The sequence below is a fragment of the Oncorhynchus nerka genome, unplaced genomic scaffold, assembly GCF_034236695.1.
Source record: "Oncorhynchus nerka isolate Pitt River unplaced genomic scaffold, Oner_Uvic_2.0 unplaced_scaffold_847, whole genome shotgun sequence".
In the NCBI taxonomy this organism is placed as follows: domain Eukaryota; kingdom Metazoa; phylum Chordata; class Actinopteri; order Salmoniformes; family Salmonidae; genus Oncorhynchus; species Oncorhynchus nerka.
Window position 1 is genome coordinate 154,428 of NW_027040428.1, and position 12,500 is coordinate 166,927.

The window sequence follows — 12,500 nt, forward strand, 5'->3', positions numbered from 1 at the left end:
TGATACCAGTGTTCAGGTTGATGTAATACTAGTGTTCAGGGTTTGTTGTAATACTAATGGTCAATGTTGATACCAGTGTTCAGGGTTGATACCAGTGTTCAGGGTTGATGCCAGTGTTCAGGGTTGTTGTAATACCCCAGTGTTCAGGGTTGATACCAGTGGTCTGTGTTCGGGTTGTTGTAATACTAGTGTTGTTCAGGGTTGTTGCAATACTAGTGTTCAGGGTTTGTTGTAATACCAGTGTTCAGGGTTGTTGTAATACCAGTGTTCAGGGTTGTTGTAATACTGAGTGTTCAGGGTTGTTGTAATACTAGTGTTCAGGGTTGTTGTAATACTAGTGTTCAGGGTTGTTGTAATACTAGTGTTGGGGTTGTTTGTAATACCAGTGTTCAGGGTTGTTGTAATACCAGTGTTCAGAGTTGATACTAGTGTTCAGAGTTGATACTAGTGTTCCAGGGTTGTTATGCAATACTGCAGGTGTTCAGGGTTGATACCAGTGTTCAGGGTTGTTGTAATGCCAGTGTTCAGGGTTGTTGTAATACCAGTGTTCAGGGTTGTTGTAATACTAGTGTTCAGGGTTGTTGTAATACTAGTGTCCAGGGTTGTTGTAATACCAGTGTTCAGGGTTGTTGTAATACCAGTGTTCAGGGTTAATACTAGTGTTCAGGGTTGTTGTAATACCAGTGTTCAGGGTTGATACCAGTGTTCAGGGTTGTTGTAATAATAGTGTTCAGGGTCGATGTAATACTAGTGTTCAGGGTTGTTGTAATACTAGTGTTCAGGGTTGTTGTAATACTAGTGTTCAGGGTTGTTGAAATACTAGTGTTCCGAGTTGTTGAAATACTAGTGTTCAGTGTTGATACCAGTGTTCAGGGTTGTTGTAATACCAGTGTTCAGGGTTGATACTAGTGTTCAGGGTTGTTGTAATACCAGTGTTCAGGGTTGATACTAGTGTTCAGGGTTGTTGTAATACTAGTGTTCAGGGTTTGATACCAGTGTTCAGGGTTGTTGTAATACCAGTGTTCAGGGTTGATACTAGTGTTCAGGGTTGTTGTAATACCAGTGTTCAGGGTTGATACCAGTGTTCAGGGTGTTGTAATACCAGTGTTCAGGGTTGTTGTAATACTAGTGTTCAGGGTTGTTGTAATACTAGTGTTCAGGGGTTGTTGTAATACAGTGTTCAGGGTTGTTGTAATACTAGTGTTCAGGGGTTGATACTAGTGTTCAGGGTTGTTGTAATACCAGTGTTCAGGGTTGTTGATACTAGTGTTCAGGGTTGAAATACTAGTGTTCAGTGTTGATACCAGTGTTCAGGGTTGTTGTAATACTAGTGTTCAGGGTTGATACTAGTGTTCAGTGTTGATACCAGTGTTCAGGGTTGTTGTAATACCAGTGTTCAGGGTTGATACCAGTGTTCAGGGTTGTTGTAATACCAGTGTTCAGGGTTGATACTAATACCAGTGTTCAGGGTTGTTGTAATACCAGTGTTCAGGGGTTGTTGTAATACTATGTTCAGGTTGATACTAGTGTTCAGGGTTGTTGTAATACTAGTGTTCAGGGTTGATACCAGTGTTCAGGGTTGTTGTAATACCAGTGTTCAGGGTTGTTGTAATTCTAGTGTTCAGGGTTGTTGTAATACCAGTGTACTAGTGTTCAGGGTTGTTGTAATACCAGTGTTCATACTACTGTTCAGGGTTGTTGTAATACCAGTGTTCAGGGTTGATACTAGTGTTCAGGGTTGTTGTAATACCAGTGTTCAGGGTTGATGCTAGTGTTCAGGGTTGTTGTAATACTAGTGTTCAGGGTTGTTGTAATACTAGTGTTCAGGTTTGATACCAGTGTTCAGGGTTAATACTAGTGTTCAGGGTTGTTGTAATACCAGTGTTCAGAGTTGATACTAGTGTTCAGGGTTGTTGTAATACCAGTGTTCAGGGTTGATACTAGTGTTCAGGGTTGTTGTAATACTAGTGTTCAGGTTTGATACCAGTGTTCAGGGTTGTTGTAATACCAGTGTTCAGGGTTGATACTAGTGTTCAGGGTTGTTGTAATACCAGTGTTCAGGGTTGTTGTAATACTAGTGTTCAGGTTTGATACCAGTGTTCAGGGTTGTTGTAATAATAGTGTTCAGGGTTGATACTAGTGTTCAGGGTTGTTGTAATACTAGTGTTCAGGGTTGATGTTCAGGTTTGATACCAGTGTTCAGGGTTGTTGTAATACCAGTGTTCAGGGTACTAGTGTTCAGGGTTGTTGTAATACCAGTGTTCAGGGTTGTTGTAATACTAGTGTTCAGGGTTGTTGTAATACCAGTGTGGGTTGATACTAGTGTTCAGGGTTGTTGTAATACTAGTGTTCAGGGTTGATACTAGGTTGTTGTAATACTAGTGTTCAGGGTTGTTGTAATACCAGTGTTCAGGGTTGTTGTAATACTAGTGTTCAGGGTGTTGTAATACCAGTGTTCAGGGTTGATACTAGTGTTCAGGGTTGATACTAGTGTGGTTGTTGTAATACCAGTGTTCAGGGTTGATACTAGTGTTCAGGTTGTTGTAATACTAGTGTTCAGGCTTGTTGTAATACCAGTGTTAGGGTTGTACTAGTGTTCAGGGTTGTTGTAATACCAGTGTTAAGGGTTGATACTAGTGTTCAGGGTTGTTGTAATACCAGTGTTCAGGGTTGATGCTAGTGTTCAGGGTTGTTGTAATACTAGTGTTCAGGGTTGTTGTAATACTAGTGTTCAGGGTTGTTGTAATACCAGTGTTGTAATACCAGTGTTCAGGGTTGTTGTAATACTAGTGTTCAGGGTTGTTGTAATACCAGTGTTCAGGGTTGTTGTAATACTAGTGTTCAGGGTTGATACCAGTGTTCAGGGTTGTTGTAATACCAGTGTTCAGGGTTGTTGTAATACCAGTGTTCAGGGTTGTTGTAATTCCAGTGTTCAGGGTTGTTGTAATACTAGTGTTCAGGGTTGTTGTAATACCAGTGTTCAGGGTTGTTGTAATACCAGTGTTCAGGGTTGTTGTAATACTAGTGTTCAGGGTTGTTGTAATACTAGTGTTCAGGGTTGTTGTAATACTAGTGTTCAGGTTGTTCAGGGTTGTTGTAATACCAGTGTTCAGGGTGTTCCAGTGTTCAGGGTTGTTGTAATACCAGTGTTCAGAGTTGATACTAGTGTTCAGAGTTGATACTAGTGTTCAGGGTTGTTGTAATACCAGTGTTCAGGGTTGATACCAGTGTTCAGGGTTGTTGTAATGCCAGTGTTCAGGGTTGTTGTAATACCAGTGTTCAGGGTTGTTGTAATACTAGTGTTCAGGGTTGTTGTAATACTAGTGTTCAGGGTTGTTGTAATACCAGTGTTCAGGGTTGTTGTAATACCAGTGTTCAGGGTTAATACTAGTGTTCAGGGTTGTTGTAATACCAGTGTTCAGGGTTGATACTAGTGTTCAGGTGGTTGTAATAATAGTGTTCAGGGTTGATACTAGTGTTCAGGGGGTTGTTGTAATACTAGTGTTCAGGGTTGTTGTAATACTAGTTCAGGGTTGTTGATACCAGTGTTCAGGGTGATACCAGTGTTCAGGGTTGATTGTTCAGGGTGTTGTAATACCAGTGTTCAGGGTTGTTGTAATACTAGTGTTCAGGTTGATACCAGTGTTCAGGGTTGATACCAGTGTAGGGTTGATACCAGTGTTCAGGTTGTTGAATACCAGTGTTCAGGGCTGATACCAGTGTTCAGGGTGTTGTAATACTAGTGTTCAGGGTTGTTGTAATACTAGTGTTCAGGGTTGTTGTAATACCAGTGTTCAGGGTTGAAACTAGTGTTCAGGGTTGTTGTAATACTAGTGTTCAGGTTGTTGTAATACTAGTGTTCAGGGTTGTTGTAATACCAGTGTTCAGGGTTGTTGTAATACCAGTGTTCAGGGTTGTTGTAATACTAGTGTTCAGGGTTGTTGTAATACTAGTGTTCAGGGCCGTTGATACCAGTGTTCAGAGTTTGTTGTAATACCAGTGTTCAGGGTTGATACCAGTGTTCAGGGTTGTTGTAATACCAGTGTTCAGGGTTTGAATACTAGTGTTCAGGGTTGTTGTAATACTAGTGTTCAGGGTTGTTGTAATACTAGTGTTCAGGGCTGTTGTAATACCAGTGTTCAGGGTTGTTGTAATACCAGTGTTCAGGGTTGTACTAGTGTTCAGGGTTGTTGTAATACTAGTGTTCAGGGTTGATACCAGTGTTCAGGGTTGTTGTAATACCAGTGTTCAGGGTTGGTTGTAATACCAGTGTTCAGGGTTGATGTAATACCAGTGTTCAGGGTTGTTGTAATACTAGTGTTCAGGGTTGTTGATACTAGTGTTCAGGGTTGTTGTAATACTAGTGTTCAGGGTTGATACCAGTGTTCAGGGTTGTTGTAATACTAGTGTTCAGGGTTGTTGTAATACTAGTTGGGTTGTAATACCAGTGTTCAGGGTTGTTGTAATACCAGTGTTCAGGGTTGTTGAATACCAGTGTTCAGGGTTGATACTAGTGTTCAGGGTTGTTGTAATACCAGTGTTCAGGGTTGTTGTAATACCAGTGTTCAGGGTTGTTGTAATACCAGTGTTCAGGTTGTTGTAATACTAGTGTTCAGGGTTGTTGTAATACTAGTGTTCAGGGTTGTTGTAATACTAGTGTTCAGGGTTGTTGTAATACTAGTGTTCAGGGTTGTTGTAATACCAGTGTTCAGGGTTGTTGTAATACCAGTGTTCAGGGTTGTTGTAATACTAGTGTTTGTAATACAGGGGTTGTTGTAATACCAGTGTTCAGGGTTGATACCAGTGTTCAGGGTGTGTTCAGGGTTGTTGTAATACCAGGGTTGTTGTGTTCAGGGTTGTTGTAATACCAGTGTTCAGGTTGTTGTAATACTAGTGTAGTGTTCAGGGTTGTTGTAATACTAGTGTTCAGGGTTGTTGTAATACTAGTGTTCAGGGCTGGGTTGATACTAGTGTTCAGGGTTGAATACCAGTGTTCAGGGTTGTTGTAATACTAGTGTTCAGGGTTGAATACTAGTGTTCAGGGTTGTTGTAATACTAGTGTTCAGGGTTGTTGATACCAGTGTTCAGGGTTGTTGTAATACCAGTGTTCAGGCTTGACTAGTGTTCAGGGTTGTTGTAATACCAGTGTTCAGGGTTGTTGTAATACTAGTGTTCAGTGTTCAGGGTTGTTGTAATACTAGTGTTCAGGCTTGTTGATAATAGTGTTCAGGGTTGTTGTAATACCAGTGTTCAGGGTTGTTGTAATTCTAGTGTTCAGGGTTGTTGTAATACCAGTGTTCAGGGTTGTTGATACTAGTGTTCAGGGTTGTTGTAATACCAGTGTTCAGGGTTGTTGTAATACCAGTGTTCAGGGTTGTTGTAATACTAGTGTTCAGGGTTGTTGTAATACCAGTGTTCTAGTGTTCAGGGCTTGTTGTAATACCAGTGTTCAGGGTTGATACTAGTGTTCAGGGTTGTTGTAATAATAGTGTTCAGAGTTGATACTAGTGTTCAGGGTTGTTGTAATACCAGTGTTCAGGGTTATTGTAATACTAGTGTTCAGGGTTGTTGTAATACCAGTGTTCAGGGTTGTTGTATACTAGTGTTCAGGTAATACCAGTGTTCAGGGTTGTTGTAATACCAGTGTTCAGGGCTGATACCAGTGTTCAGGGTTGTTGTAATACCAGTGTTCAGGGTTGAATACTAGTGTTCAGGGTTGTTGTAATACCAGTGTTCAGGGTTGTTGTAATACCAGTGTTCAGGGTTGTTGTAATACCAGTGTTCAGGGTTGTGTAATACCAGTGTTCAGGGTTGTTGTAATACTAGTGTTCAGGGTTGTTGTAATACTAGTGTTCAGGGTTGTTGTAATACCAGTGTTCAGGGTTGTTGTAATACTAGTGTTCAGGGTTGTTGTAATACCAGTGTTCAGGGTTGTTGTAATACCAGTGTTCAGGGTTCCAGTGTTCAGGTTGTACCAGTGTTCAATACTAGTGTTCAGGGTTGTTGTAATACCAGTGTTCAGGGTTGTTGTTCAATACCAGTGTTCAGGGTTGTTGTAATACCAGTGTTCAGGGTTGTTGTAATACTAGTGTTCAGGGTTGTTGTAATACTAGTGTTCAGGGTGTTGTAATACCAGTGTTCAGGGTTGTTGTAATACCAGTGTTCAGGGTTGAATACTAGTGTTCAGGGTTGTTGTAATACCAGTGTTCAGGGTTGATACCAGTGTTCAGGGTGTTGTAATACCAGTGTTCAGGGTGTAATACTAGTGTTCAGGGTTGTTGTAATACTAGTGTTCAGGGTTGAATACTAGTGTTCAGGGTTGTTGTAATACTAGTGTTCAGGGTTGTTGTAATACCAGTGTTCAGGGTTGTTGTAATACCAGTGTTCAGGGTTGTTGTGTTCAGGGTTGATACCAGTGTTCAGGGTTGTTGTGTTCAATACCAGTGTTCAGGGTTGTTGATACTAGTGTTCAGGGTTGTTGTAATACCAGTGTTCAGGGTTGATACTGTGTGTAATACCAGTGTTCAGGGTTGTTGTAATACCAGTGTTCAGGGTTGTTGTAATACCAGTGTTCAGGGTTAATACCAGGGTTGTTGTAATACCAGTGTTCAGTGTTCAGGGTTGTTGTAATACCAGTGTTCAGGGTTGATACTAGTGTTCAGGGTTGTTGTAATACTAGTGTTCAGGGTTGTTGTAATACTAGTGTTCAGGGTTGTTGATACCAGTGTTCAGGGTTGTTGTAATACCAGTGTTCAGGGTTGTTGTAAGGGTTGTTGTAATACCAGTGTTCAGGGTTGTTGTAATACTAGTGTTCAGGTTTGATACCAGTGTTCAGGTTTGATACTAGTGTTCAGGGTTGTTGTAATACCAGTGTTCAGGGTTGATACTGTGTTCAGGGTTGTTGTAATACCAGTGTTCAGGGTTGTTGTAATACTAGTGTTCAGGGTTGTTGTAATACCAGTGTTCAGGGTTGATACTAGTGTTCAGGGTTGTTGTAATACCAGTGTTCAGGGTTGTTGTAATACTAGTGTTCAGGCTTGTTGTAATACTAGTTTCAGGGGTTGTTGTAATACCAGTGTTCAGGGTTGTGTTCAGGGTTGTTGTAATACCAGTGTTCAGGGTTGTTGAATACTAGTGTTCAGGGTTGTTGTAATACCAGTGTTCAGGGTTGATACTAGTGTTCAGGGTTGTTGTAATACTAGTGTTCAGGGTTGTTGTAATACTAGTGTTCAGGGATACCAGTGTTCAGGGTTTGTAATACCAGTGTTCAGGGTTGATACTAGTGTTCAGGGTTGTTGTAATACCAGTGTTCAGGGTTGATACTAGTGTTCAGGGTTGTTGTAATACCAGTGTTCAGGGTTGATGCTAGTGTTCAGGGTTGTTGTAATACTAGTGTTCAGGGTTGTTGTAATACTAGTGTTCAGGGTTGTTGTAATACCAGTGTTCAGGGTTGTTGTAATACTAGTGTTCAGTGTTCAGGGTTGTAATACCAGTGTTCAGGGTTGATACTAGTGTTCAGGGTTGTTGTAATACCAGTGTTCAGGGTTGATGTTGTTCAGGGTTGTTGTAATACTAGTGTTCAGGGTTGTTGTAATACTAGTGTTCAGGTTTGATACCAGTGTTCAGGGTTGTTGTAATACCAGTGTTCAGGGTTGATACTAGTGTTCAGGGTTGTTGTAATACCAGTGTTCAGGGTTGTTGTAATACTAGTGTTCAGGTTTGATACCAGTGTTCAGGTTTGATACCAGTGTTCAGGGTTGTTGTAATAATAGTGTTCAGGGTTGATACTAGTGTTCAGGGTTGTTGTAATACCAGTGTTCAGGGTTGTTGTAATACTAGTGTTCAGGGTTGTTGTAATACCAGTGTTAAGGGTTGATACTAGTGTTCAGGGTTGTTGTAATACCAGTGTTCAGGGTTGATACTAGTGTTCAGGCTTGTTGTAATACTAGTGTTCAGGGTTGTTGTAATACCAGTGTTAAGGGTTGATACTAGTGTTCAGGGTTGTTGTAATACCAGTGTTCAGGGTTGATGCTAGTGTTCAGGGTTGTTGTAATACTAGTGTTCAGGGTTGTTGTAATACCAGTGTTCAGGGTTGTTGTAATACTAGTGTTCAGGGTTGTTGTAATACCAGTGTTCAGGGTTGTTGTAATACCAGTGTTCAGGGTTGATACCAGTGTTCAGGGTTGTTGTAATACCAGTGTTCAGGGTTGTTGTAATACCAGTGTTCAGGGTTGTTGTAATACCAGTGTTCAGGGTTGTTGTAATACCAGTGTTCAGGGTTGTTGTAATACCAGTGTTCAGGGTTGTTGTAATACCAGTGTTCAGGGTTGTTGTAATACCAGTGTTCAGGGTTGTTGTAATACTAGTGTTCAGGGTTGTTGTAATACTAGTGTTCAGGGTTGTTGTAATACTAGTGTTCAGGGTTGTTGTAATACTAGTGTTCAGGGTTGTTGTAATACTAGTGTTCAGGGTTGTTACTAGTGTTCAGGGTTGATACCAGTGTTCAGGGTTGTTGTAATACCAGTGTTCAGGGTTGTTAATACCAGTGTTCAGGTTGTTGTAATACCAGTGTTCAGGTTGATACTAGTGTTCAGAGTTGATACTAGTGTTCAGGGTTGTTGTAATACCAGTGTTCAGGGTTGAATACCAGTGTTCAGGGTTGTTGTAAATGCCAGTGTTCAGGGTGTTGTAATACTAGTGTTCAGGGTTGTTGTAATACTAGTGTTCAGGGTTGTTGTAATACTAGTGTTCAGGGTTGTTGTAATACCAGTGTTCAGGGTTGTTGTAATACCAGTGTTCAGGGTTATACTAGTGTTCAGGGTTGTTGTAATACCAGTGTTCAGGGTTGAGTGTTCAGGGTGTTGAATACCAGTGTTCAGGGTCGTTGTAATACTAGTGTTCAGGGTTGTTGTAATACTAGTGTTCAGGGTTGTTGTAATACTAGTGTTCAGGGTTGTTGTAATACTAGTGTTCAGGGTTGTTGAAATACTAGTGTTCAGGGTTGATACCAGTGTTCAGGGTTGTTGTAATACCAGTGTTCAGGGTTGATACCAGTGTTCAGGTGGTTGAATACTAGTGTTCAGGTTGATACTAGTGTTCAGGGTTGTTGTAATACCAGTGTTCAGGGTTGTAATACTAGTGTTCAGGGTTGTTGAAATACTAGTGTTCAGGTTGTTGAAATACTAGTGTTCAGTGTTGATACCAGTGTTCAGGGTTGTTGTAATACCAGTGTTCAGGGTTGATACCAGTGTTCAGGGTTGATACCAGTGTTCAGGGTTGTTGTAATACCAGTGTTCAGGGTTGTTGTAATACCAGTGTTCAGGGTTGATACCAGTGTTCAGGGTTGATACCAGTGTTCAGGGTTGTTGTAATACCAGTGTTCAGGGTTGTTGTAATACCAGTGTTCAGGGTTGATACTAGTGTTCAGGGTTGATACCAGTGTTCAGGGTTGATACCAGTGTTCAGGGTTGATACCAGTGTTCAGGGTTGTTGTAATACCAGTGTTCAGGGTTGTTGTAATACCAGTGTTCAGGGTTGATACTAGTGTTCAGGGTTGATACCAGTGTTCAGGGTTGATACTAGTGTTCAGGGTTGTTGTAATACCAGTGTTCAGGGTTGTTGTAATACTAGTGTTCAGGGTTGTTGTAATACCAGTGTTCAGGGTTGATACTACTGTTCAGGGTTGTTGTAATACCAGTGTTCAGGGTTGATACTAGTGTTCAGGGTTGTTGTAATACCAGTGTTCAGGGTTGATACTAGTGTTCAGGTTTGATACTAGTGTTCAGGGTTCTCGGCAGTTTGACTTGGTGTTCAGGGTTCTAGGCTGTTTGACCTGGTGTTCAGGGTTCTAGCCTGTTTGACTTGGTGTTCAGGGTTCTAGACTGTTTGACTTGGTGTTCAGGGTTCTAGACTGTTTGACTTGGTGTTCAGGGTTCTAGACTGTTTGACTTGGTGTTCTAATTGGTTCATGTGTCAAGTGAAAGATTGTTTTGTTTTCTAAAGGTCAACTCAAGGTTTGAGTCTTTTTCCATTTATGACCAATAACAACATTTCAAGCATCTTGTACGACAGGTACTAGTCTATTATCTGTCATTCAGGGTCACTGACAGAGAGGGAGAGAGAGAAGGGTAGACACAGGAAAACCTGGCTCCCTGTAGAGGAAAGGCTGTACAACCACTACACCACCTGAGACGGAGCTGCATTTCCTGACAAAATGTGAAAAATATAAAACAATTAGAGAATGTCATTTCCCCAAATTTGAAACCCTTATTCAAGGTTTCAAAGACCTCTCTGATGAGAGTAGGCTACCCGTCCTGTTGGGGGAGGACGCAGAGAGCTGTGGGTTGGCAGCGCACTACATTGCTGCCTGCCATAAGATGAGGGACAGTGTCTGACAGACCAATCAACCTGCACATGTCCTCTACTGTATGCTAATTGTTAGAGGAGAGAGAGAGACAGCGAGAGAGAGAGAGACAGAGAGAGACAGAGAGACAGCGAGAGACAGAGAGACAGCGAGAGACAGAGAGACAGCGAGAGAGAGAGAGACAGAGAGAGAGAGACAGAGAGAGAGAGACAGAGAGAGAGAGAGAGAGAGAGAGAGAGAGACAGAGAGAGAGAGAGAGAGAGAGAGAGACAGAGAGAGAGAGAGAGAGAGAGAGAGAGAGAGAGAGAGAGAGACAGCGAGAGAGAGAGAGACAGCGAGAGAGAGAGAGACAGCGAGAGAGAGAGAGACAGCGAGAGAGAGAGAGAGAGGAGAGAGACAGAGAGAGAGAGAGAGACAGAGAGAGACAGAGAGAGAGAGAGAGAGAGAGACAGAGAGAGAGAGAGAGAGAGAGAGAGAGAGACAGAGAGAGAGAGAGAGACAGAGAGACAGAGAGAGAGAGAGAGAGAGAGAGAGAGAGAGAGAGAGAGACAGCGAGAGAGAGAGAGAGAGAGATCAGAGAGAGAGAGAGAGAGAGAGAGAGAGAGACCCAGAGAGAGCGAGAGAGAGAGAGACAGAGACAGAGAGAGAGACAGCGAGAGAGAGAGAGAGACAGCGAGACAGAGAGAGAGAGAGAGAGAGAGAGAGAGAGAGCGAGAGAGAGAGAGAGAGAGAGAGAGAGAGAGAGAGAGAGAAGGACACAAAGTTGTCTGTAGTTTAATAAATGAGGGAGTCCTGAGTCAATGTGTGAGACAAGGGACATTGCTTTCCTTCTCTGAATTACCATACAAGGTGACACTGGACTAATTAAACACACACACACACGTCCAGTCTCATCGAGTGAAAGAGGGCAGAACGAGGGATCACCTCAGTGCAAATTAAAAGCTCCATAATTACCCCTTCTGCCACTCTGCTAACACGACGGCCATCTTGACTCGGCTCTGATCCCTGCCTGCTGTCTGGTTACCAGGGCTCCTCCAGCTGCCATAGAGAATGACTGGGGCCGGGCAGAACCGCAGGCGACTGCTGAAAAATGTCACTCTCTCTGCCAAGGACCAAGAGGCACTGAAACTTTCCCGAGACAAAGTTTAGTTTAGACAGATAGCTAGCTGCTTGAAACAAAGCTGGGGAAAGAGGTTTGACTTTGAGGAAGATTAAATCTGTCTTCAGTATTCTAGAAGACCGTTTTAGAATTCTATAATAGAACTTAATTTAATGTATTCTAGAAGACCGTTTTAGAATTACATAATATAACTTAATTTAATGTATTCTATTTGATAGGATCTCTGTGATTACACGGCATCACAATGGATCAAAGGTAAAAGAGGGAGGTCCTCAAAAAGGAAGTGTTCGGACCAAGCAGACAGGAGGCTACAAGACCGTTTTGCTAGTACAGACTGGGATATGTTCCAGGGATTCAAACAGTCACGAGCTTCCTCAATAAGTGCATAGAGGATGAACGCGCCCACAGTACCTATAAGAACGTATCCAAACCAAACACCATGGATTACTGGCAGTATCCACGCTGGGCTAAAAGCTAGAGTTACCACTTACAAGGAACGGGACATGGACACATACAAGAAAGCTACGACATCAAACATGCAGAAGGACAATATAGGAGGAATCGTAGTACAGCGTCTCCGATGCAGGGGCAGGGTAGTCTAGTGGTTATAGACAGGGTAGCCTGGTGGTTAGAGGCAGGGTAGCCTAGTGGTTAGAGGCAGGGTAGCCTGGTGGTTAGAGGCAGGGTAGCCTGGGTAGCCTGGTGGTTAGAGGCAGGGTAGCCTGGTGGTTAGAGGCAGGGTAGCCTGATGGTTAGAGGCAGGGTAGCCTGATGGTTAGAGGCAGGGTAGCCTGATGGTTAGAGGCAGGGTAGCCTGGTGGTTAGAGGCAGGGTAGCCTGGTGGTTAGAGGCAGGGTAGCCTAATGGTTAGAGGCAGGGTAGCCTGGTGGTTAGAGGCAGGGTAGCCTGGGTAGCCTGGTGGTTAGAGGCAGGGTAGCCTGGTGGTTAGAGGCAGGGTAGCCTGATGGTTAGAGGCAGGGTAGCCTGATGGTTAGAGGCAGGGTAGCCTGATGGTTA

The 12,500-nt window shown here is 42.6% G+C and overlaps 1 protein-coding gene across 1 annotated transcript in view; it reads right to left on the reverse strand.

The window, feature by feature from the left end:
• The window catches only part of LOC135571009 (mitotic spindle assembly checkpoint protein MAD1-like), a 99,667-nt gene that overhangs the window by 11,723 nt on the left and 75,444 nt on the right, over positions 1 to 12,500 (reverse strand). The gene's annotated exons all lie outside the window — the stretch shown is intronic.